General features: G+C 49.5%; 2 long non-coding RNA genes across 2 annotated transcripts; both read right to left on the minus strand.

Moving 5' to 3' along the window:
* Positions 1 to 687: 687 nt before the first annotated feature.
* Positions 688 to 21,655, minus strand: LOC143268678 (uncharacterized). Its single transcript, XR_013044757.1, has 3 exons — positions 21,243 to 21,655; positions 2,099 to 2,190; positions 688 to 1,035 (listed from the first exon to the last, which is right to left on the minus strand). It is a non-coding gene; the product is annotated as an uncharacterized LOC143268678 (long non-coding RNA).
* LOC143268679 (uncharacterized) lies at positions 18,826 to 20,039 on the minus strand. Its single transcript, XR_013044758.1, has 2 exons — positions 19,347 to 20,039; positions 18,826 to 19,105 (listed from the first exon to the last, which is right to left on the minus strand). It is a non-coding gene; the product is annotated as an uncharacterized LOC143268679 (long non-coding RNA).
* Positions 21,656 to 23,217: the final 1,562 nt, after the last annotated feature.

A 23,217-nucleotide genomic window follows, 5' to 3' on the forward strand; every position in this document is an offset into this window, starting at 1 on the left:
CAGTCAGTATAGGTGAGGTTATACTGCGGTAACAAACAGCCCTATCAGGTTCAGTGATATACAACGATAATGGCAATTAAGAGTGCTTGCTGCCTGGCGTGGTTCAAAAGAAAATGGTCCCCAAAGGGAGAGGCACTATTAGGAAGTGCAGCCTTGTTGGAGTAGGTGTGGTCTTGTTGGAGGAAGTGTGTCACTGTGGAGGTGGGCTTTGAGGTCTCATATATGCTCAAGCCACACCCAGTGCCTCACATTACTTCCTGTTGTCTGTACATCAAGATGTAGGACACTCGGCTGCTTCTCTAGCACCATGTCTGCCTGAATGCCACCATATTGCACCATGATCATAATGGACTAAACCTCTGAAAATGTAAGCCACCACAATCAAATGTTTTCCTTTATAAGAGTTGCCGTGGTCATGGTGTCTCTTCACAGCAATAGACACCCTAAGACACTGTCCTTATAGAGGACCAGAGTTCAGTCTCAGCACCACATTCAGCAGCTCACGACTGCCTGTGACTCCAACTCCAGGGAATCTGACACCTTCTGGCTGAAGGCAATTGCACTCACATGGCCATATACATGCACACATACACATAAATACAACGTAATTTTTTAAGTTAAAAAAAATAACCAAAGAACAATTTCCCCAGCTGCAAGTGCTTCGTGATGATCCTGGGGGAAAGCAGTGTGAGTGTGTGCTTTTATGGATATGTGCTTATTGTTTACTGACATAGAGGATACATGATACACAGTTGAAGGTGACAAAATATGGAGCTCTAATTACCACGTGGTCAGAGGAGGCTCCTAGAAAGCGCTTGCAATTCAAATACGGCTCAGCAGCATTTTTTCCTGTAACTTTCCCAAATCCAGACATCCAGACAACTAATAAAGTTGTGACTTGTAGCGTTCGTTGGCTTCCATGGACATTTTCTTCAGCTACAGAGGATCCTGCATTCGGGGCTGGGAAGCGCTGTGGGATGACACAGCACCATGAAGCGGAGCTTCTACTGCACAACTGTGAGTCACTCAGAGACTCTGGAAAGAGCAAAACGCACAACAGTTAGGAAGTTCAGACTTGAATGTCCCCTCTGGGCTCACACACTGAGCACTCGGTCTGCAGTTGGTGGCACCACTTTGAAAGACATGGACCATGGGGGAGGGAAGGCGTGGTTAGTGGAGTGGGTCACTAGAGGACAGCCTTCAAAGGTTATAGTCACTTCTGGCTCCAGTCTTGTGCTCCCTTGTGTTTTCTGTTGGCCACCATGTGAGGAAGCCTCTACCTCCTGCTCCTGTCACCACAGAGGGACCTTCTGTCCTGCCCTCCCCACCAGGGTAGGCTAAAACGTGGACCAAAAGAGACCTCCTTCCGTGAGGCATCTGTGTCAGAAAAAGTAGCTAAAAAGAAGCTTTATGTTTGGGGTGTTTGCTCCCTTTGTCTTTAAAGGGATGCGTTTAACTGTGAGTTTGAAATGGGTTTCTTGGTGGCTGTAGTCCATAGCTCACAGAATTCCTGAACTGTAATAACCAGCTCCTGTAGGCTGACAGCACCCAGGTCAAGCCCCCCTTCCCCGACTCTCTCCAGCTGCTGGTCACACTGCTATAGCCCTCAGCAGTCACCTCTGTCCTGGGACTGTCTCCAGGGGGACAATCCCACACCCCAACATTATTCCATCTTCCCAGGTTTGGTCACGGATGGAGCACGCTGCCATGGAGCTACAGAAGCCCAGCCTACTGGCCAAGCCTAGGGCATTGCTAAAGGACCATCCAGTTCCAGAGCTCTCTAGAAGGCCTGCCCCCCATCTGCCTGGCCCTGCAACCTCTGCTCCCTGAGCACAGGTTCTGGTGAAACTGCCTAGGACACTTCACCCAAGGCAGTCTTGATCTGGAGTCTGTGTTTCTGTGAGTTTTCATGCTGGACCAAGTTAACAGTGCAGCACTTGTCTGAAGCATTTTGATTGGTCATCAAATGAGAAGAAGAGTGATCTCTGGAGAGTCTCATTTCTGCTCACAACTCATTGGTCAGACAGAGTCACATGACCCTACCTACTTTCCCAACACAAGAGAGCCACACTGCCCAGCAAACAGCACTAGCCATTACCTCCTTTTATGCTTAGAATCTGAAATGGCTCCAAGGCTTGGTCACCAGCTTTTCTGCCTCTGGGAGGCGGTGGCATCTTTAGGAAGTAGAACCTAGTGGGAGGAATTGAGGTCACTGGAGGAGCAGATTTTGGGGATCTTGGTTCCTCCTCTCCCACATTCATTCTGTCTGTTGTGTTCCTTTCGAGACCTCTGACTAATAGACACAGGCAGGATGGGGACAGGCAACTTGACCACCCCAGGGTGCCCATTACCAGGGATTGGAAAGCCAACCTCGGCCCAGAGACTATCTGAGTAATTCACCTCGATTGGTCAGTGATAGTATAAACAGCAAACTAGCAATGGTGGTGGGTCAGGACCGGGGTTCAGTGCTAGAACCCTGACCTGGCACACATGGGGCCCAAGGTTCAATCCCTGTCCTGCCTGAAAAAGCAATGGTAGTTATCATCTCCAAGTGTGTTAGTCAACTTTCTGTTATTCAAATACAAGATAATCAACTTATAAAGAAAAAAGATTAGTCCAGGCATAGTGGCACGTGCCTTTAAACCGGCACTCGGGAGCCAGACACAGGAGGATATCTATGAGTTCCAGGCCAGTCTTGTCTACACAGAGTTACAGGGTTACAGGATATCGAGGACTAAATAGAGAGTCTCTCTCTCTCTCTCTCTCTCTCTCTCTCTCTCTCTCTCTCTCTCTCTCTCTCTCTGTCTGAGAGAGGGTGGAGAGAGAGAGAGAGAGAGAGAGAGAGAGAGAGAGAGAGAGAGAGAGAGAGAGAGAGAGAGAGAGAAGATTAGTTAGGGTTAAATTTAGAGCAGTGGTTCTCAATCTTCCTAATACTGCTACCCCTTAATACAATTCCTCATGTTGTGATGACCCCCAACCATAAAATTATTTTCACTGCTACTTCATAACTGTATTTTACTACTGTTGTAAATTGTCGTCGTGACCCACGGGTTGAGAACTACGTCTGTTCGTCATCAGTTGTTCCACTGCTTTAGTCCGGTGACAGCAGATCACAGTGGGACAATGTGACAGAATAAAAGTAAGGGTTTGAACCCCCTTGTTGGCCAAACACTGATCTTTCCTACTTCTTTTGGCAAGGCCCACTGCCCATCTATGGGAATGTTAAGTGACCTGGAGCTCAGGACCCAGAGCACATTCAGGTCTGCAGAGCAGAGTGAGAGAGCCAGGATGGTTCAACCACCCAGGACCAGGCCAGTCTACAAGCCGGTGTGATCACCGTGCTGTGGTGCACCAGTGGCCCAGGCCCAAACTCATGCCCACCCTGAGCTGCATATCCCCAAGGCCAAGTGCAATGTCTGGCATCAATGAGGCACAATTTAATACCTACCAACAGTTTCAATTCACTGTTAATATAAAGTGAGCTGCTGCAAAACACAGTGTCATAAAGCCACAGCCACTTTTTCTAACATCAAATCTAGATCCTTGTCAAACCATCCTTGCCCTCCCACTCTGCTCTGCAGACCTGAATGTGCTCTGGGTCCTGAGCTCCAGGTCACTTAACATTCCCACAGATGGGTAGTGGGCCTTGCCAAAAGAAGTAGGAAAGATTAGTGTTTGGCCAACAAGGGGGGTCAAACCCTTACTTTTATTCTGTCACATTGTCCCACTGTGATCTGCTGTCACCGGACTAAAGCTAGATTTGATAAGTTTACTGGGCTTGCTCATGGAGATGGCTTACCACACAGGTGAACAGGCCACTTCCAGGGGGCATCAGCCAGGCCAGTTCTGCTGTGTTCCATTGGTGGGCTCATCGGCCGGCAGGCTAGCCTAGGCCCTTCACTCTAGTCTGCAGGCCTCAAGAGAAAACCAATCTTTGTGCGCAGTGGGTGCTTTTCCAGCCTCTGCAGGCATCACATCTGCCCCACAGCCCAAGATCATCATGTAACCAGGATGAAACATAAAATGAGTGCCAGCCGGGCTTTATTCCCTCATGGGAGATGCACTGCAAAGACAGACACCTCAATAGAAAAAGGATTTGTGCCTGGGACCCAGAGACCACGAAGGTCTGCAGATCTGCAAGATGCGGCCTTCCACCATGACTGGGGATGCAGCCAATGGGTAGGTAGATGGGCACAAAGGCAGGAGGGAGCAGCTGATAGGCAGTGTCCAAGTTGAGGCCCTGAATTCCACCTTTCCTCGGAACTTCTCCTACTGTTCTATCAGGGACAAAGGGCAGAGAGAAGGGCAGAGCTGCAGGGGAGGGTCTAACCAGAAAGAGACTGGCAGAAGGCGGGAGTTAGCCAGGTCTGTGTGGACACCTTCCTTCCCCACAGCCTTGCCCCCAAAAGGACCACTGTGGTCAGCTGCCCCCTCCACCCCAGGGCCCATACCCCTGCCTCTTGCCCACTCAGATCCTGTTCCTAGTTCCCCACTGAGCCGTGTGTGCGGCATGATGCTACGGAGTATAATCGCTGTGGTGATTACTAACAGCCATTACATTAAGTTTTAAAATGTTCCCTTCAAATTGAACAATGTTTTTTCAAAGTCAACAGCTGGTTCACAGCTTGAATGCAACCGTTAGGATAAATTAAATAAAAAGGGTAATAAAATCACAGTCTAAATTTAATTTCTGAAGAGTGCAGAGACTCAAAAAAAACTGCATTTAAAAAAATGCCTTTAAAATACAGCTCGAAAAGCAGAAGTTAATTCACTCGCTGATTATGTCAGCTAATGGACACACTGGTGCAATTAACCACGTAACTGCCCTGGTCTAGACCAAACTTCAAGCTCACTCCCAAGTTCTGTAATAGAAGCCTCAGGGTCCTCATGGAAAGGGATTTTGTTTTGAGACTCGTGTATTCAGACATCTTTGTGCCTATAATCCCATGCCTGGGAGGCAGGAGGATTACAAATGAATTAAATGCAAGCCTGAGCTACATGGTGAAACCCTGTCTCGGGTGGGGGAAGGGGAGTTCCCATCCATTAAAACAAAATAAAGAAGATGATGGCCAGGCAGGCCTCTGTGCCATAAAACCTTCCAACATCTGTGGCTACCTGCAACTTCCCTGGCTCCTATAGACTGCAAATTCAACTACAGACACCCGAGACCTAAGAGCAATTCACTGAGTGACCCACCTTGAAAGACCCCAGCCCTTCAGCCAGGTAGCCCCACCCTCCTCACTTTGGAGTTAGTAGGAGCTTGAATTCCCCTGTCTGCTGGACAAATGATCAACTTGGTTATCTGGGCCTCAGTCTTCTCCTCTGTGAAAAGGGATGCCGCTCATTTTTTCCCACATTCGGCACAGGCTTACAGGGCCCTGGCTTGGAAGACACCCAAAGAAGGAAGCAGCGGGACCTCATGTCCCTGTGCGTGGGAAAACAATGGACACAATCAGAAAGTTCCGCACACAGAGTGGGAAAAGATAGTCGGTAATTTTAGGAAAACAAAGGAGGGGGGAGGGGGGAGAGATGCTGTGGCTCTAGATCCAGGAGAAAGTGCAGGAGAGAAGGAACTTGGAGGAAAGACCTGGAGGAACAGAGGATGTCAGTCGTGGAGATGTCTGGAGTGAGTCTAGCGAAGGGAGCATGCAAAGGTCCTGAGGCAGGAGTAGAGCTAAAGAGACCCAGATACACCAAGGAGGCCGATGTGCCTGGATCGGGGTCAACAGAAAAAGGTAGTGACAGCAGAGAGAAACAGGGGAAGGGGGGGGCATCATATCCGGGGTTTCACAGCCCATGATTTTAGTTACCTACAGTCAACTGTGCTCTGAAGAGATTACAGGGGAAATCACACAAAGAGCACATGAGATCTAAGACGTGAACTAGAGGCTGAAGAGGTGGCGTCCTGGCTAAGAGCGCTTACCGAGGACCTGGGTTCTAGTCTCAGCACCCACGGCAGTTTACAGCCGTTTGTAACTCCTTTCCCAGTGAATCTGGTGTCTTCCTCCAGCACCAGGCACACACATAGTGCACACACGTGAGTGCAGGCAAACAAGCACACATAAAATAAAACTGAATAAGTTCTTTTTAAAAATCTTATTAAACCATGCATTATTCTGAGCAGTGTGATAAAATCATCTTCGGTGGTTTGAATGAGACACTCCCAACACCCCCCACTAACACCCCACCACCCCCACCCTACACTCAGGCAGCTGTCTGGACAGGTTAGGAGGTGTGGCCCTGCTAGAGGAAGCAGCTTACTGAGGTGGGGCTTTGAGAATTTAAGTCCATGAGCTACTTCGGCTTGCAGTTGAGATGTGAGCTCTGACTCCCTGCTACCTGCTGCCATGCCTGCCACCTGCTGCCACACTTGTGCCACCAGAGTGGATTCGTGTCCCTCTGGAAGCTTTTTCTATCAGTTGCCTTGCTCGCGGCATTTTATGACAGCAGCAGAAGCGCAAGCAATGCAGCATCTTGCCCAGACCATGGCTCGCCGTTCTGCGCTGCACGTCTACATCGTATGTACCATTCATCTGTTACTCACTTAGCCATCTCCCTTACGAGGCTGACTGCTGGGGATCCCGGGGCTTGTGTTCAATAACCCTTAGTTTACTTACCAAGAGCTCCAGAGAGCAAGAGCAGTGTTCAAAGGAGGCACCTGGGCATGAAAGGCAGAAGAATGGATCCCATCTTGTGCGCTATGGCAACACCACATGGCACACAGAAAACAGTGTGTAAAGGCTTGAGACACCCACTGAGGACTTGGGACATAGTCTCTAAACATACGGAGGGACTACCGTAATAAAATCCAATTCAAAGGCTAAGTCAATTCTTCACGTAGAACTTTGGGAATGTTTAAAATGCACCAGAGAGTGCATGTGAGGAGTGAGAAAAGGGGTGAAGTAGGGTGGCCGGCAAGGGGCAGGCAGCAGGCAAGCACTGGACAATGTCAACTAGAGGGCTGGCAATATGGCTCAGCAGGTAAAAGCTTGCCACCAAGCCTGAAAACCTGAGTTCAATTCCCAAAATCCACCTGGTGGGAGGAAAGAACCAGTTCCCACAAGCTGTCTTCTGGCTGCCATGTGTGTATCACAGAATAAGCGGACACACACACACACACACACACACACACACACACACACACACACTAAATTAATTAATTAATGTAATTTTTAAAATTTTAAATTTCAACTTAAAAAATGAAAAGAAGGAAGGAAGGCAAGCAGGAAGAAAGGGAAAGAGACAGGGAGGAAGAGAGGGGGAGGGAGGAAGGGAAGAAGGAGGGAGGAAGGGAGATGCTAGCTGGCAGAGGTGAGCTCCTGGAATCCGAGAGGATCAGCTTGTAGACACTCTTAGAACTGTGCCCTGCCTCTGCTTCTCCCCTAAGTGAAGATGTGGCTCCAGTACTGGAAAATCCAGTTTTGAAACCAACGGAGCCCCAACTTCTAAAGTCCCCTTCACAGAAACTCCCAGGTGGTTGGGCTGAGTTCTTCATTGATGTCTTTCCAAACACCTAAAGTTGAGGTCACCTCAAGATTGTTCTCCCATCTCTGGAAGGGCTGTGGCTTCATGGGAAGGAATGTGGTCAGGGGATTCCCATGAAGGAGACCAGGGAGAAGCCACAGCTAATAGACAGAATTTATTCCTGTAATTTATTCCTCCACCTCTATGGAACCTTCATTAGACAACGGGTCACTTATAGTAGGCTGGAGCTGTGCCTTCATGCATGTACATGTGTGAACATGCATGTCTACGTGTGTATGTACAGTATGCATTTGTGTGGTCCCCTATATGCAAATCTTTAGCCTGACTGCAACTTATAATTATTCATTTCTCATTACTCTCCAACCAGGGCAACACTACCCAGGCTTGCCACCAGGGGGCTCCCATGGCTGTCCTTTGCCCCTTCCTCTCATTAAAATAGTGGGTCCCAATACCAGGAACACACAACTGGTCTCTTCTCCTCACATAAACATACCCATCTCCAACGCCCCATGCACCCACTCCCTCTTTCTCCTGAATGTCACTCGTGGAAGTCCTGGCTCCAAGATTGGTGGGCGGCAACAACTCGAGGTCTCCTGGCACCCACCAGGTCCGCTTCCATGCATGCCTTCTTTTTCCTCTGGTGTCCCTGGGGGCTATCTTTCTGCACCTGACATAGGAACTAAAGCAAAGTATGACAGGCGCATCCTTCTCCTCAATTCTGGCTGGAGGAAACTCCATGTTAAATGGGTCCCATCTCCAGCTGAAGAACAGGACAGATGGGAGGAAGATGCCACTCAGTGGCATCAGTGGGCACAGAGAGACTGAGGCCGAAGACCAGGGTCTAATCCACCAGGCCCGGGTCTGTAGGCACCTTGACCAGGAACTGGCCAACATCTGAAGCAGGGAGAACGATGCTGCCGTGGGGCCTGTGGCAGTGCCTCCAGCAGCCCAAACAAGCCAATGCCAGGGCCGGGGGGAGGGGGGGGCACACAGAAGCCTGCTTTCTCTAGACTGTAGATCAGGTCTTAACGTGACAGGCCCGTGATCTCAGAATGAGCGGAGAGACAGGAAGCAACCTGGCCGCCCTAACAAGCTAGGCCCAGCCACCTTTCCTTAACAGACCAACAAAACAGCAGGTAACAGTGAACAGGAGAGAAAGTGGCAGAACTGGGGGAGAGAGACAAGAATCAAAGAAGTCCAGTGACCTCCTAAGTTCATCTTCCGGGTCAAAGGGAGGGCAGGAGGTATGTGTGGCTAAGCAGTCCTTGTCAGGGTGGGGTCGCCCATCACTGATGGCCTCCAGTCTCTGCTGCAAGGTGGTCTGAGAAGTTGTCAGAACTCTGTGGGCTCTCTCTGATAGATAAGCTCCTCTGGCCACACTGGCTTCAACCTTTTCCTTTCCTGATTGTGAGATCCCCAGGGAAATGCCATCATGGATACATTGTCTCCACAGACAGTACAGGTGTCTCCTTAGAATGTGTCTCTCCCTGCTGATTTATTCACATTTCTAAATGAAGTCACACCCCCATCAGTGATGATGGCTCCCAGAGTCCCTCCTCTTGGTGGTCTCTTGCCCAAATTCAGCTCTCTTTCTGCCACTCACTGGCTGTGTGGCCTTGAGGAAGTTGCTATATTTATCTGTGTTCAATGTCCTTATCTGTAAAACAAGGGTAATAATGGGACCTATGAGTTGATATATTTAAACCAGGAAGAGCCAGGCCTGGTGCCCAGCAAGTTCCTGATCATCGTTACCAACAAGGTCGCTATGATGTACAATGCTCATTGACGCCTGCCTTGTGGGAGGTGACATGTAGTCCTAAGGATCCTCTGCATGGTTGCAGGCCTGTTTCAGGTTCCATGCACTACATCCCAAGCCTTGAGGACCATGAGTCTGTTCTTGCTGCCACCTAGGAGGGTCCTTTGCAAAAGAGCCACATCTGTGTCTTTGTCTTGTCCAGAAAAACCCCCCTCTGTGCTGCTCTGATATGAATATCCTTGAGCCTCAGGCTCATGTTTGGTCCCCGACTGGTGGCACTATCTTGGGAAATGCCACATATTTCAGGAGGTGAAATCCAGCTGGAGGAGGTAGGTCCCTGGGTGAGCATAGGCTGTTCTGCCCTTATGGTTCCTGGCTGTAGTGACGTGAAGAATGGCCTCCACCAAGGGCTCCACCACTGCGATGTTCTGGCCAAGCAGGGGCTGAGTGCCCACGGACCAGACCCTCTGAAACAGTGAGCCAAAGGAGGTCCTTCCTTTATCAAGTTGATTCTGTCACATATCTTGTTCCAGCAGCAAGCAACTACACCCTCCATGGAGCTCACACACCCAGCGTTCTTACTGCCCACATCAAGGTCCCATGAAGTCACTGTTAAGAATGCAGAGCACTGGGCCACCTGGGTTTTCGTGTCCGTGTATTTGTGTATGGAAAATGCACATGAATGTAGACACCAGAGGAACATTTTGTGTCTTCTTCAACTGCTCTCTGCCTTATTATTAGTTTTTAGTTATTTATTTTTATTTTATGTGTATGAGTACTCTATCTTCATGCATGCCTGCATGCCAGAAGAGGGCATAGATCCCACTATAGATGGCTGTGAGCCACCATGTGGTTGCTGGGAATTGAACTCAGGACCTCTGGAAAAGCAGCCAATGCTCTGCCTTATTATTTTAATAAGAATATTATTATTATTACTAAACCATAAGCTCACTGGGCCAGGTTGGCTGACTTTCCAGCTCCCAGGATCTTCCCATCGCTGCCCCATAATGCTGAGCCCGCAGACACATGAGCATGCACAGCCATGCCGTTTTTCACATGGGTGCTAGGGATTCAAACTCCGATCTTCTTGCTTACACAGAAAGTGTAAGGCGTAACTGATGAGCCTTTCTGAGGCTCCTCCCCTCCCCTCTGATAGCAGCCCCCATCACAAACATGGAGGACCAGTACTCAAGCAGAAACTTCTTACCCCTCAAAAGCCTTCCTACTCACCCAGTCTTGTCAGGGAACCCCCAAACCGACCATCCCACATTATGCAAATTTGCATCATGGGTCCTAGAAGTCAGGCATTTAAAAAATGTAAATAAAGACTTGACGTATGCTCAAAGTTTGAAATAATGCAGATTCTACTTTACATCCCACCACGCCCCTATCCCCACCACCACCACCACCAACAGAAATGGAATCTGGAATAATGCTGGCTCCAGAAATGAAAACCTTGCCTAAATGCCGAAAAGGCCATCTGCTTATGGGTTAGGACTCACAGTTAACCCTGTTTCCCCTGGTGTGTGTGTGTGTGTGTGTGTGTGTGTGTGTGTGTGTGTGTGTGTGTGTGTGTGTGTTGTTACAGTGCCTCATATCAGAAACACTTGAGCGTGGTGTGGCCCAGCATTGGGTAAAAAAGTTTTGTTTTGTTTTGTTTTTGACAGGGCTGCACAATGCCTGCCAGTCTGAGAAACTTTCAGTGCTCCAGCCCTTCCTCCCCAGGATCGGGGCTCACCGCTCTTCTCTTACAGCCCTTCCAACCTGCTCTAAGCTCCCACTGAGCAAGCTTCACAGAACTTGGTGAATTCCTTGGCTCCAACGGCAGGGTTTGTTTTGTTTTGTTGTTGTTGCTGTTGTTTTTACTACCATAGACCCTTGGGACCCTGGTTCACAGTGGATACTCACTCATTAGAAACTGCCCAAGGGAAGAGACCCAGCAGGGCCATTAGAAGACCCAACTCTGCTCCCTCACTGCACACACATCAGATCTGGCCATGGTGATGTCCTGTGTTAAGCTTTCCACACAGCTTTTTCTTGCTGCTGTTTCCAGACATGCACAGTCTGTTTCAAGAACTGAATGGTTAGCCGGGCGTGGTGGCGCACGCCTTTAATCCCAGCACTCGGGAGGCAGAGCCAGGCGGATCTCTGTGAGTTCGAGGCCAGCCTGGGCTACCAAGTGAGCTCCAGGAAAGGCGCAAAGCTACACAGAGAAACCCTGTCTCGAAAAAATCAAAAAAAAAAAAAAAAAAAAAAAAAAAAAAAAAAAAAAAAAAAAAAAAAAAAAGAACTGAATGGGTACATGTGCCTTGATGGATGGGTCCTGTGTAGAGCTTACCACGCAGCTCTTTCTTGCTGCTGTTCCCGGACATGCGCAGTCTGTTTCAAGAACTGAAAAAGTACATGTGCCTTGAAGGATGGCCAAAGCAGGGGGGCGGGGAAGCTGCTTGTTGAAGTTCCAGTGTACCACAGTGTACCAGCCTTAGCCATCTCTTAAGACTCAAGGAGGTGGATGTGATGACACAGACCTGTAATCCCAATACCCAGGAAGCTGAGGCAGGAGGATTGGGAATTTGAGGGGGGTCTGAACTACACAGCGAGACTGTCTCCAAACAAAAGGACTGAGGCTAATGACAGCTTCTAACCTCCAGGATGCACTGGCTTGTCACCTGTGTGAGCCAGGGTCCAAGGGACAGCTCTCAGGTTAGACTGAAAGAGTATCACAGCAAAGGCTGCAGCTGCCGCGCAGGCCAGACCCCAGGACACCTGCCAGAGACCTGTCAATCCACAGACTGGCAGCCCAGTCCTACCCTGCAAGGTCAGCTGCTCAGCGGACTGGGAGGGAAGGTCCACGGAAGGAGACTGTCCCTGGGTGTCAGAAGTCACAAGAGAGTTCTTTTAGCCATGAAAGAACAAAGTTATAGCGTTTGCAGGAAACTAGACACACTGGACCCACCATATGAAGCAAATTAAGCCAGTCTCAGGAAGACAAATGTCGTATTTTCTCCTCACTTGTGATTGCTAGATTTTCTATAGATACATATGACATGAGAGTAGCAGTGAAACTTCCCCAGGGGACAGAGAGGACTGGGGGCAGGAGGGTAGGTGGCCTGGAGGGAATGGGCTCAGCACACTCACACGCTGTACAAAAACTAAAACAGTGCCTGGCAGTGTTGCATTCTCTCTGCACACACTCCACTCCACACACTCTGCTGCTGGTGGTGGTGGCTGCCATGGGGTCTGCACTCAGGTCAAATCGCTGGGACATGGGCGTGGCTTCTTTGGGGAGGACCTAAGAAGCAATCAGTCTCCGCCCAGCACGTGAGTTTAAGGAGGCACTCACTCTCAGGTCCGTGCATATGCAGGGTCACTGATGAGCCGGAGGTCCTCCTTAAGGGCTGTTTCCCGGAAGTCTCCCTCCCCTCTTCCTATTCCCAGTCCTGCTTCAGGTTTCCTGTCAGATCCCAACCTGTCTAACTCCTCTTAGACTTTGCTGGACTGACCAGTGTGTTTGCCCAGCTGCCTGACGGAACAGGATGCTAGAACAGGAAACACGTCCTTCACCCTAACCTTGTGCTGAGTACATGGTCATGTGAATATTCCCACTTCACAACTTCTGAGGCATAGAGAGGTTAGGGGCTGACCCAAAGTCACACAGCAAGGAAGTAGAAGCGAAGTAAGGGAATGAATGAATCTGTCTCCTCACTACCTCTGTCAAGCCCTTCCAGGAAAGCCGCTGCCCAGCTGTGAGAGCCACAGGAAGTGGGAACCGCAATTATTAGATTAATAACTCACTGCATCCTCATCTTAGAACCTATTTGTCACGAGTAGCATTCATGTCTGTTTTGATAATGTCGCACTTACAAAGACAGACCTGGCCATCGAGCTGGCGCTCTGGGTCAGGTGATGTGGCAGAGCTCATGTCTCTGCCCTCAGGACACGAGAAGTCGATGGTATTATTGTCTCTATTTTACAGGTGGAGAAACCGAGGCACAAAAAGTCAAATACACTTCTCACATCACACAGGAAGGCGCAGAGTAGATGAGAACACAGTAAGGGGTAGAGATGTGGGAGGTGGTGAGCAGAGCCGACCACACATGTCCAGCCCACCCACCAGGCTCTTGAAATGGGTGAGATCCACCACCTGCTGACCTGCCATCTGTGGCCAGGCTCTGACTCTGGCTCCTCTCTTTCCTTTCTGAGGTCCAGTTGGGAACAGATGTTTTCATCAGAATCCCATCCAATCCCCAAGAGACAGCAGCCTTCTAAGGGACCCCCCACAATCTTGGCAACAGAAAGCAGATTTTCTTATCTTCAGCTTTAAGCCAAGAGACAGTTCATTAAGATCCAAAACCCACCTACCACTGCCATAATAACCATATGACATCACTCACACATAATGCCTGTGAAGTCCCAACCTCCCAAGATGGCAGGCAGTCTGTGTTCAGTTCAGGCTGGACTCTGACCCAGGAAACACTCAACATTCCTCTGAAAGCCTTGTAAAGGGCCACCCTGCATGTGGGCAGTACCATTTGATTGCCTGGGCCCCAAACTGTGAATGGAGAAAGCATGCTAATGGACTGTAACCTGGGACTGTAATCCGAAAAACCCTTTCTCCCCAAGCTGCTTTGCGTCACGGTGTCTTGCTACAGCCACTGAAACAAAACTGAGCCCTGTGCTTACTGCAGGCCAGGCACTGTGTCTTAGGACAAGTAATATGAGCGCTGTGACAAACCAACCCCAGGAAGACTGGGATTTTACCCAAAAAGGCACACATTTCTTGCTCACAGATACCCCAATGTCGGAATTTCTGGCATCAAGGCAGCCTGGCTCTACCCAGATGTGGCTCTGCCCAGATGTGGCTCTGCCATCTTCCAGAGCAGTTTTGTCATGAAAGGTCATTTCAGCTGGTGTCATGTGGTCTCTGTCACATTTGACTCTGACATTGTGGCACAAATGACTTGACAACATGAATGACACCTGTGCCCAAAGGAAACATCATGGTCACAGGCAGCAGCCAGGGGCTCACTCGGCCATGATACCTCCCCAGGAGCACTAGAGCCTCCTGCTCTCCAGGGGACAGGAAGGATGTCATGTCCTTAAAGTTAACACACACAGCCAGGCAGTGGTGGCTCATGCCTTTAATCCCAGCACTCGGAGGCAGAGGCAGGTGGATCTCTGTGAGTTCGAGGCTAGCCTGGGCTACAGAGTGAGCTCCAGGAAAGGCTCCAAAGCTACACAAGAAAAACCCTGTCTCAAAAAAAAAAGCACACACAGCACCTTGGGGGTAGGGGTGAAATAAATTGGTAAGGACCTCAGCCCCAAGCTTCACAAAAAACTTGAGTTCAGACTAAACCCAAAACCTAGCAGTCATTCTTATTTCTTCTTTTTCTTTGTCTAGTGTAAGTTAGTCCATCTAGAGATCACTGCCTGGCTCCCCCAGCCACCATGCTCCAGCATAGAACCCTAAGGAGTCCATAGCCTGGGGCAATCCTGGGCTTCTGGGTACCTAGGAAGAGGTAGCTCCTAGGGCAGGAAGCAGAAGGTGTCACTGAATGGTAGTGTTGGCTTGAGTTACACCTAGGAAACTTGGCATCACACATAGGATCTGTGAGCCTCGTACTCTTGCCTGGGGTGTGAGTAGAAACAGCAGACAGGTGATCACCCTTGATGCAGGGCAATAACCCAGAACCACCCCCCACTCAAATCCATGCTCTATCACTAATCAGTTACGAAATCTTGAGAGATTTCTATTTTTCTGTGCCTCAGTTTCCCTTTCCGTAAAATAACAATGAGAACAGTACCAAGATCAGTGGGTTGGGGTACAAAATTAATTGGATTAAAATCCATAGGCCACCTAGAACTGTGCCTGGCATGCATAAATGTCAAATACATGAACGGCTGGCTCCCCTGAACCCTGTAGCTGCGGGTACCAGCCTCTTGGGAAACAGGATGTGAACAACCAAGGTCACAAGCCTGTAGCTTTTCTTCCCTCCCTGGAAGAAACTGCCCCGAAGTGGCATGACTGACTCTTGACACTCCTGCAAAGAGAGCTGTCCAAATGTCAGCTGCTGCATGTCACTTTAACTGACTGAAAGTTGTTCCACCCGGTAACAGCCCAGAAATTAAGGCACTTGTGTGTTCTACATGAACCCACGTGTCAGGGCTGGTTTGTAAGCTTTGGCACCTGCCACTCTCAGTAGAGTGGGAGAGAGAAAAGTCCAGGGCCCGGCAGGCTGACACGGGGGTGGCCTTTCCTCTGTGGGCTTTGACTTGAGGTTTGCATGGAATGCACCAGGCTTTCCTGCCACAGCCTTCTGTCCACTGGCTCTGGGTGGAGCGGCTCTGTGCCTTATTGTGCTCTCTCCTATTCCATTCAGCTCCTGACCATTGAAACAGAACCTGCTGGAGGTGACTCCGGAAGGAGGCCGAGGTCAGCCTTAGCTCCATCCTCCTGCACACTAGAAAGGCTGGATCCCATCCCTGGTTAAGGAAGATGCCGCTAACAGTGCATTTCCATTGACTGCTACCCTCCGCCCTCAGGGAGCAGTCATAGCCTAGCTGCACATGACGATGGCCTGGGTCAGGGAATGCTAGTGTACTGAACACTTACTCCCTGACTGATAGCACTATTTGAGGAGGCTGTGGAACCTTTAGGAGGTGAGGGTCTAGGTGGTAGAAGTAGGTGGCAGCAGGGAGGGGGTAACTTGGAATATTACACCCCTGTCCCCAGTCCTGCATCCCTCCCTCTTCTGCTTCCTGGCCCACTATGATGTGACCGGCCTCTGCAACACACCCACTGCCACAGACAGAACTGCTCAGCCATACCACCCCTATTCTGAGCCAAAGTAAGTCTTTTTACCCTTAAGTTGTTTCCTTCAGGAATGTTGTCAAAGCAATTCAAAAGCAATTTACAAAACACCTATGTTGTGACCTCACCTTAGTCAAATGAGCTAGGATGGAGCCCTGACCCAGATCGTGTGCAAAGTCCTTGGAAGAATTCAGATGTACAGTTCCAAATGGGATCTCAGACATTGAATTATCTCCCCCATGGTGTTGAAGGCTCAGGGTAGGCTGTAGTGGTCACCTTACCCACACACAACCTGGCAAGATGAATCATCATCTTGGTGCTAGAATAACCAAGGCTCAGAGAGAAGCCACTTTGCCCAGGACCACACAATTCAAAATGATAGCTAAGGAAGACTCCATTTGTCCTATGCTCCGACTCGAAATTCCTAAATTATAAGCTCCCAGAAACTCTGACTCCTTGCCCTTCTCCCCAAAACTGTAAAACTGCTGTGAGATAACTAATCAATTGCTCTGGCTTTTGTGAACCCATGTATCTCTGTGTACCAGGGAGTGAGACAGTCCTTTATCACTGTATATATGGGGAGAGAGACAGCTCCTCACAGTTGAGGGGAGTCAAAGCAGATTCTTACTTAGCTACACACTCCATACAAATGAGATCATTGCAGTGCCCACCCTTACGAACCCTTCCTCTAGTCTCATCTTCATGATACACCTTTAAGCTGGCTTTAAGGCTGTTGGTCTGCCAACAGTAATTGATAAATTCATATAATTATATTTTGAATCCAGTCTATGGTCTTTCCCTGGTGGATTAGAACTCTGTAACAGCATCAATGGGTCTGAAAATGAGAGGGCCAAGCAAATATCATGACAGCCTGCCCTAATAACTCAGTTAAAAACTAGGCCTTAACTCCTGTCACTTGATATTGGACAGACAGTTTCTGAGGAAGCCACAAAAAAGGGCAATTAATCACTGATGTCCCTGACAACAGGGACACACCAAGCCTGGGCCACAGAGCCAGCCCCAACAGTCTATACATACTAGATCAGCCAGCCTCCACAGCAGCTCAAGGACAAAGCCTGGGACTTATCAAGGCCTGCCCCAAAATGGAAAACTATAGACTTGACCAGCCCCTGACTAGCCCTGGCCAATTAGAACACACTAATATGATTGCCACTTGCTTGACCCAATCATATCTAAAATGACCTAACTGCCCTAGGAACAAAAGGACCCTATGAGTTCCTCTCAGGGTTGTCGCCATTTTGCCTTTGTGTGGGATGGTGGGCCCCAGCATACTGGAAACCTTTTCAAGATAATAAATGCTCTTGATGATTGCATACATGGATGGTGGTCTTTTGTGGGACTTCTCTAAGACCCTAACAAAAAGCCCATCTTCTAGCCCCAGGGCCAGTCTCTGCTCACTGTCACCTCTACTATAGTTCTATGATGGGCCTGTGCAAGCCCCCTGAACAAGATCCACCTTCCAGGAAGCAGGGTCACCCTGGGAAACTGCTTAGCAACCAAGAGGTCTGGAGGAAATGAGTCTCCTCAGCACCAGTGCGATGGAACCCTGGACAAACATTTTCCTCCTCCTCCACCCATCCCTGCCATTCTTTCTTCTCCTCTTCATCCTTTTTCTTCCTCCTCCTCTTCTTTCTTCTTCTCTTTAGCCTTCTCCTCCTCCTTTTTCTTGCCATTCTCTACTTAAGTCATTGCAATGATCCTCCAAATAAGTCTTTCTCAAACTGTGATCCCTAGACCAGCAGCCTTGGTGCCTGCCCTCCAAACTGTAAGAAAACTTAGGGGCCAGTCCACACCAGCTGAGTCATACCCCTGGGGCTGGTGCACCAGTCTATATGAAGGCTGAAGGCTGACACTAACTACAGAAGGCATGCATAGGGCTCTCTGGGGGATAAGCCATGCCCCCTACAGCAAATGAATTCTTTTCAGAGACAAGCTGGACCCTGAAGAATGAGTGGTGTGTGTGGCAGTCTTCCAGCTCATCAACAAACCTGCTAAGGAAATGGACCTCTTCCTAAGCATCTCCTGTGCTCTGAGGGAGCAGCTCCATTAGGTAAAGCACTTAACTATCATGTACGAGGTCCTGGGTTCCAGCTGCCAACATACTTAATAACAGAGCAACTTACATGCCAGTGGCCCACAGGTTCTCAAACTCTCACCCTCCATTCTGTCCTGCCAGCCTAATGGCGTCTTCTCTGACCTTTCCACTTCTTTATGAGGCTGGGTCTTGGAGCTGGGGGGTCATGCACAATGCTTCGGTTTCAGTGGACTTAGCCAGAGTGCATGCGCTCTGTGAATATGGTGACCATTAGGATCCCCATCATTCCTCACCACGTGACCTCTGAAACCTCAAGCATCCCAATACACACACACACACACACACACACACACACACACACACACACTCCATCACACACCCTAGGGTCAGGCTGAGGAGGCATCATATGATCTGGCAGGCAGAGGTGGGAACTATAAACATTGAGTTCCTGCCAGGCTCCCAGTGGACCCTCAAGACAGCCCATTGCCAGACGCATGGTCTCTTTTTCTAGGCAAAGGACACATTTGGGGCTGAATTTCCAAGAGAAATTCAAAATATCCAATCTTGTAAATGTCAGCCACAAGTTTTTTAATTTACATTTATTTATTCAGAGGACAGCTTAGGAGAACTGGTTCTCCCTTTCCACCATGTGGTCCTGGATATAGAACTCAGATCATTACATTTGATGGCAATCACCTTTAACAGCTGAGTCATCTCCTCCGCTTCACAATTTTATTTTTTAAATTCAAATTCTACATGGGCCAAAGCAAGCATGACCCGGCACTCAGGCTTGCCCTCCCAAAGCTGCTTCTGCAGGTCCTTGCAACTGCCCCAGGGAGGCACAGGGAGGAGAACCCATCTGGCTCACTGCCCAGGTCCACTGCTCCCTCCCCTCCTTCCCCAAACAAGAGGGACTCTTAGCAGTCTGCAGAAGGAGTCCTGATCGCCAGAAGTTTCCCGAAGCCCCTGGTAGCACCTTCCTGGCCTGCCTCCTCTTCTGAAAAAGAAGAATCAGAAAATACAGGGGCTCTTCCTTCCCTTCCCTCTCCTTTAGCCTTTCCTCCAAGGTAATAGCTGCCTGCTGTCGGGGGAGGGGGGGAGGGGGGGGACCCAGACAAAAGAAAAGATACAAAGGAATATGTCAAAACACACAGCTTTGTACACAAAGGCAGATGGGAGGCAGTGGAGAAATATGGTCCCATCTGAATGGGTCCCATCCATTGCCTCCCAGCCCTTACCTCTTAGGTCGATGGTTTAGTGGTCAATGGAGTGCTCCAGGAAGGCCTCCCTCAATGGAGTGCTCCAGGAAGGCCTCCCTCAATGGAGTGCTCAGGGAAGGCCTCCCTCAATGGAGTGCTCAGGGAAGGCCTCCCTCAATGGAGTGCTCAGGGAAGGCCTCCCTCAATGGAGTGCTCAGGGAAGGCCTCCCTCAATGGAGTGCTCAGGGAAGGCCTCCCTCAATGGAGTGCTCAGGGAAGGCCTCCCTCAATGGAGTGCTCCAGGAAGGCCTCCCCGAGGAAGTCACATTGAAGCTGATACCTGAAGGGCAAAAGTCATTTATGAAACCAGCCAGGGAGAAGACTGTCCTAGAAGTGGGAGCAGCAAGTACCAAAGGCCTGGAATATGGTCAGAGGGAGCAAGAAGATCAGCGTGGCCAACCAAGCCCAGAGAGAGGAGAAAGAACCAGACCAGACTGTGAGGACTAGGGATTCAACGGAGAGCCACTGGCAGGCAGGATGGACTTGATCTGACTGACAGTTTTATGAGGTCAGTCTGTGTAGAGATCAAAGTGCCGGAGCCCAAGAGGGACACCCAAACCCTCATAGGAGCTAAAGGAAGGTGAGGGTGGCTTCCAAAGAGGAGCTGGGGGCAGAGCTTGCATGCCGGGAAGGCATGCCTGGGTGGCACTGTTGTATGCACCTGGTTGGGGCGGGGGGGCGTGTGGAAAAGAAGAGAGCAGGATGACCTCTGGTTTTTGCCTTAAACACTCTCTGAGTGTCAGCCTGGGTCCTTCGGCCATCTCCTTGTTAGAAAGTATTTACTAAACACCTACTGTGCTCCAGGACCTGGTGCACAAAGCTTTTAACAAGAATTGGCATCCCCAAAGAGCCATCCCCAGTGACCTAGGCTTTCTGTGGCCCCAAAATTTCAGGGGAGGGGTAGAAAAAAAGTGACAGCATGTTCACCAACATGAAAGGTCTGCGCACTGCTTTGGTACACGTGGAGCATCTGCTCCATGCCACGCGTGTGTCAGCGGTAAAAGAGACACACCAGGCCCGCGGGCCCATTAAATTCTATGTAACTGACAGAAAATCCATGAGCAAAAATGGGTGTGTGTTACATTGGAAAGACTACTAGTATCAGAGGGGAGGAGGAGAGGGGGCTGAGAGGTCTGGAATGAGAGAGCAGAGCTGTGGTCTCAAGGCTAAACAGGACATTCCAAGCAACAGCCTCTGAACACAGATTTGAGAGTGACAGCCCAGTGAAGGAGTTGGGAGGAAGAGAGTATACAGTAGGCACTCCATAAATGATTCCACCACACACTTCCCTGGATGCCAAGGAGGTCATACAAGCCTGGGTGGGCTCTCCCCACTTCCCAGCTTCCCAGGCTTTCCCTGGGGCTGGCAGCATGTGATTTATAGGTCCCTCTCGGGGGACTGTGTGTTTGGGGGCATCTGTTCCCTTTTTATTGCTTCTGGCCAGGGCTTTGAAACTCCACCAATCAAATCACCCCCTTCCGTCCCGCTAATGCAAACAGCTGCTCCCTGCTTGCCAACTCCCCCCGTTCTAATCACCAAGGGAAGAATTATAAATAAATGTGTACAAGCAAACAGATGCTGTCATTTAAAAAATTGATCCATCCAGCAGAAATGCCCCACTTAGGACTGAAGTGGCGATGGCGGAGCTGTGTCTCAGTGGCATTTTAATGAAATCAGGCAAACAATGGCAGAGCTTGAGAATGGATTCCAGAGGGCAAGTGAACAAGGAAGAGGAGAGGAAGGAGGGGGCGGCCATGCCCGGTGGCTGCGACATCCCAACCCAGAGTAGAAGAGAGGGGCCTATCCTAGGCGCTCTCCCCTCTCTCTTCTCTAACACCCCCAGTACCCCCGTTTATGGCATCTGGCCAGACTCACTCATCTTAGAAGCGGTTAAGATTTTGTTGGCACAATGGTTTCTAGGGACCAAGATTCCAGGAAACACGATGCAGCTCCTCCTTGCTGTCTTGGGCAGACAGCTAGACACATCTCTCAGCCCTCCTGTGCTTTGCAGTTCACTGAGAGACTGAGAGAATGGAGGCAGAGGTGACAGTCACCAGGTCTGGTCTATAACACCTCCCGGGAGGCCTGCAGGGCTCTGTCCCCATCTTCTAGTAGAAGAACACTTAGTTATCTACAAGAGGTGGGGCATCCTATGAGGAAGTGTGGGTCCCTGAGCCCTCCTGTCCACCAACAACAGAATGTGATGGGAAGGGAAAGTTAGTAGATGAACCACTGAAACCCAGAGAGAATTTGTAACTGAAGGGACTCTGGAATGTTGTGAGTTCCAGAATTCATCACTTACTCGCTGAGCACATAATAAGATAATGTCTAATGATCTTTAGATATCTCAGCAATCGGATGGTAGGAATAGTAATGGGCCTATTTTTCTTTCTTTTCAAAATGTATTTTATGTGTATGGGTGTATAGTGCCCATGGAGGCCAGGGGATGACAGCAGATCCCTGGGACTGGAGTCTACTTGTGAGCGGTCATGTAGGTGATGGGAATCAAACCAGAGTTCCCTGGAAGAGCAGCAGGTGCTCTTATCCACTGAGCCACACCTCCAGCCCCAGGCCTGCTTTCAGATGGGGAGATTGGGGTCAGGAAAGGCCAAGCACCCTGCTGTAAAGCAAAGGCTGATGACGACTAATCACTGAGCACTTGCTGTGTGCCCAGCATGCTGCTGTGTGCTTCCTGCTCATGAGACTCCTTGTCCACTGGGTACAGTACCCTTGGTTTGCAGATGAAGAAACTGGGGCTTAGAGGGGCAGATCAACTTGCTCAAGAGAAGGATAAGGAGGGGAGCAGCAGAGAGGAGAGGACTGAGAAAAGGCATAGAACTTCAAATACACACGCATGTGCACGCACACGTGCACACACAGGCACACACATCCACGAACACTATGTAAAGGTTAAACTCATTGCATCAAAGTAAAACATATGGCCACCCAAATCCTGGTTTATGACACCTAATTTGAAGGGATGTAATCAGGACAATGAATATTTTATCACTTTCCGATGGGCAGACCACTGTGCCAAGACCCAGTTATGCCTTGTTTGATGTCAACTTGACATAAGCTAAAGTCATTTGAGAGGAGGGAACATCAATTAAGAAAATGCCTCCGTAAGATCAGGCTGCAGCCAAGCCTGTAGGGCATTTTCTTATTTTGTGATTGATGGGGGAGGGCCCAGCCCATTGTGGGTGGTGCTGTCCCTGGGCTGGTGGCCCTGGGTTCTATGAGAAAGCAGGCTGAGCAAGCCATGAGGAGAAACCAGTCAGCAGCATCCTTTCATGGCCTCTGCATGAACTCCTGCTTCCAGGATCCTTCCCTGCTTGAGTTCCTGCCCTGACTTCCTTCCATGATGGACTATGATGTGGAAGTGTAAGCTGAATAAACCCTTCTCCATCCCAAGTTGCTTTTAGTCATAGTGTTTTATCCCAGCAACAGAAACCCTAAGACACTGGCTAATGGGCATGTGCCTGGCTTTGGTGCACTGGGCTGTCAATTGCCTGCCTCTTGATGGCTGTGTTCTAATGGCCTCTCATTCCATCACTTCTCACTTACTTCTCAGTAAGGAACACGCCATGCACAGGAAGACTGGAGAAGCCCTGAGTTGGATCCCCAGAACTGACTACTTGCAAGTTGTTCTCTGACCTCATCATATGTACTATGATATGTGTGCTCCCACTTCACAGACCACACACACACATATGAGAGAGAGAGAGAGAGAGAGAGAGAGAGAGAGGAGAGAGAGAGAGAGAGAGAGAGAGAGAGAGAGAGAGAGAGAGAGAGAACCAAGTGTGGCAGTATACACTTACAATCCCAGTGTGCTTTGACTGCTGGGTGCTGG

This window comes from Peromyscus maniculatus, chromosome 1 (genome assembly GCF_049852395.1).
Source record: "Peromyscus maniculatus bairdii isolate BWxNUB_F1_BW_parent chromosome 1, HU_Pman_BW_mat_3.1, whole genome shotgun sequence".
In the NCBI taxonomy this organism is placed as follows: domain Eukaryota; kingdom Metazoa; phylum Chordata; class Mammalia; order Rodentia; family Cricetidae; genus Peromyscus; species Peromyscus maniculatus.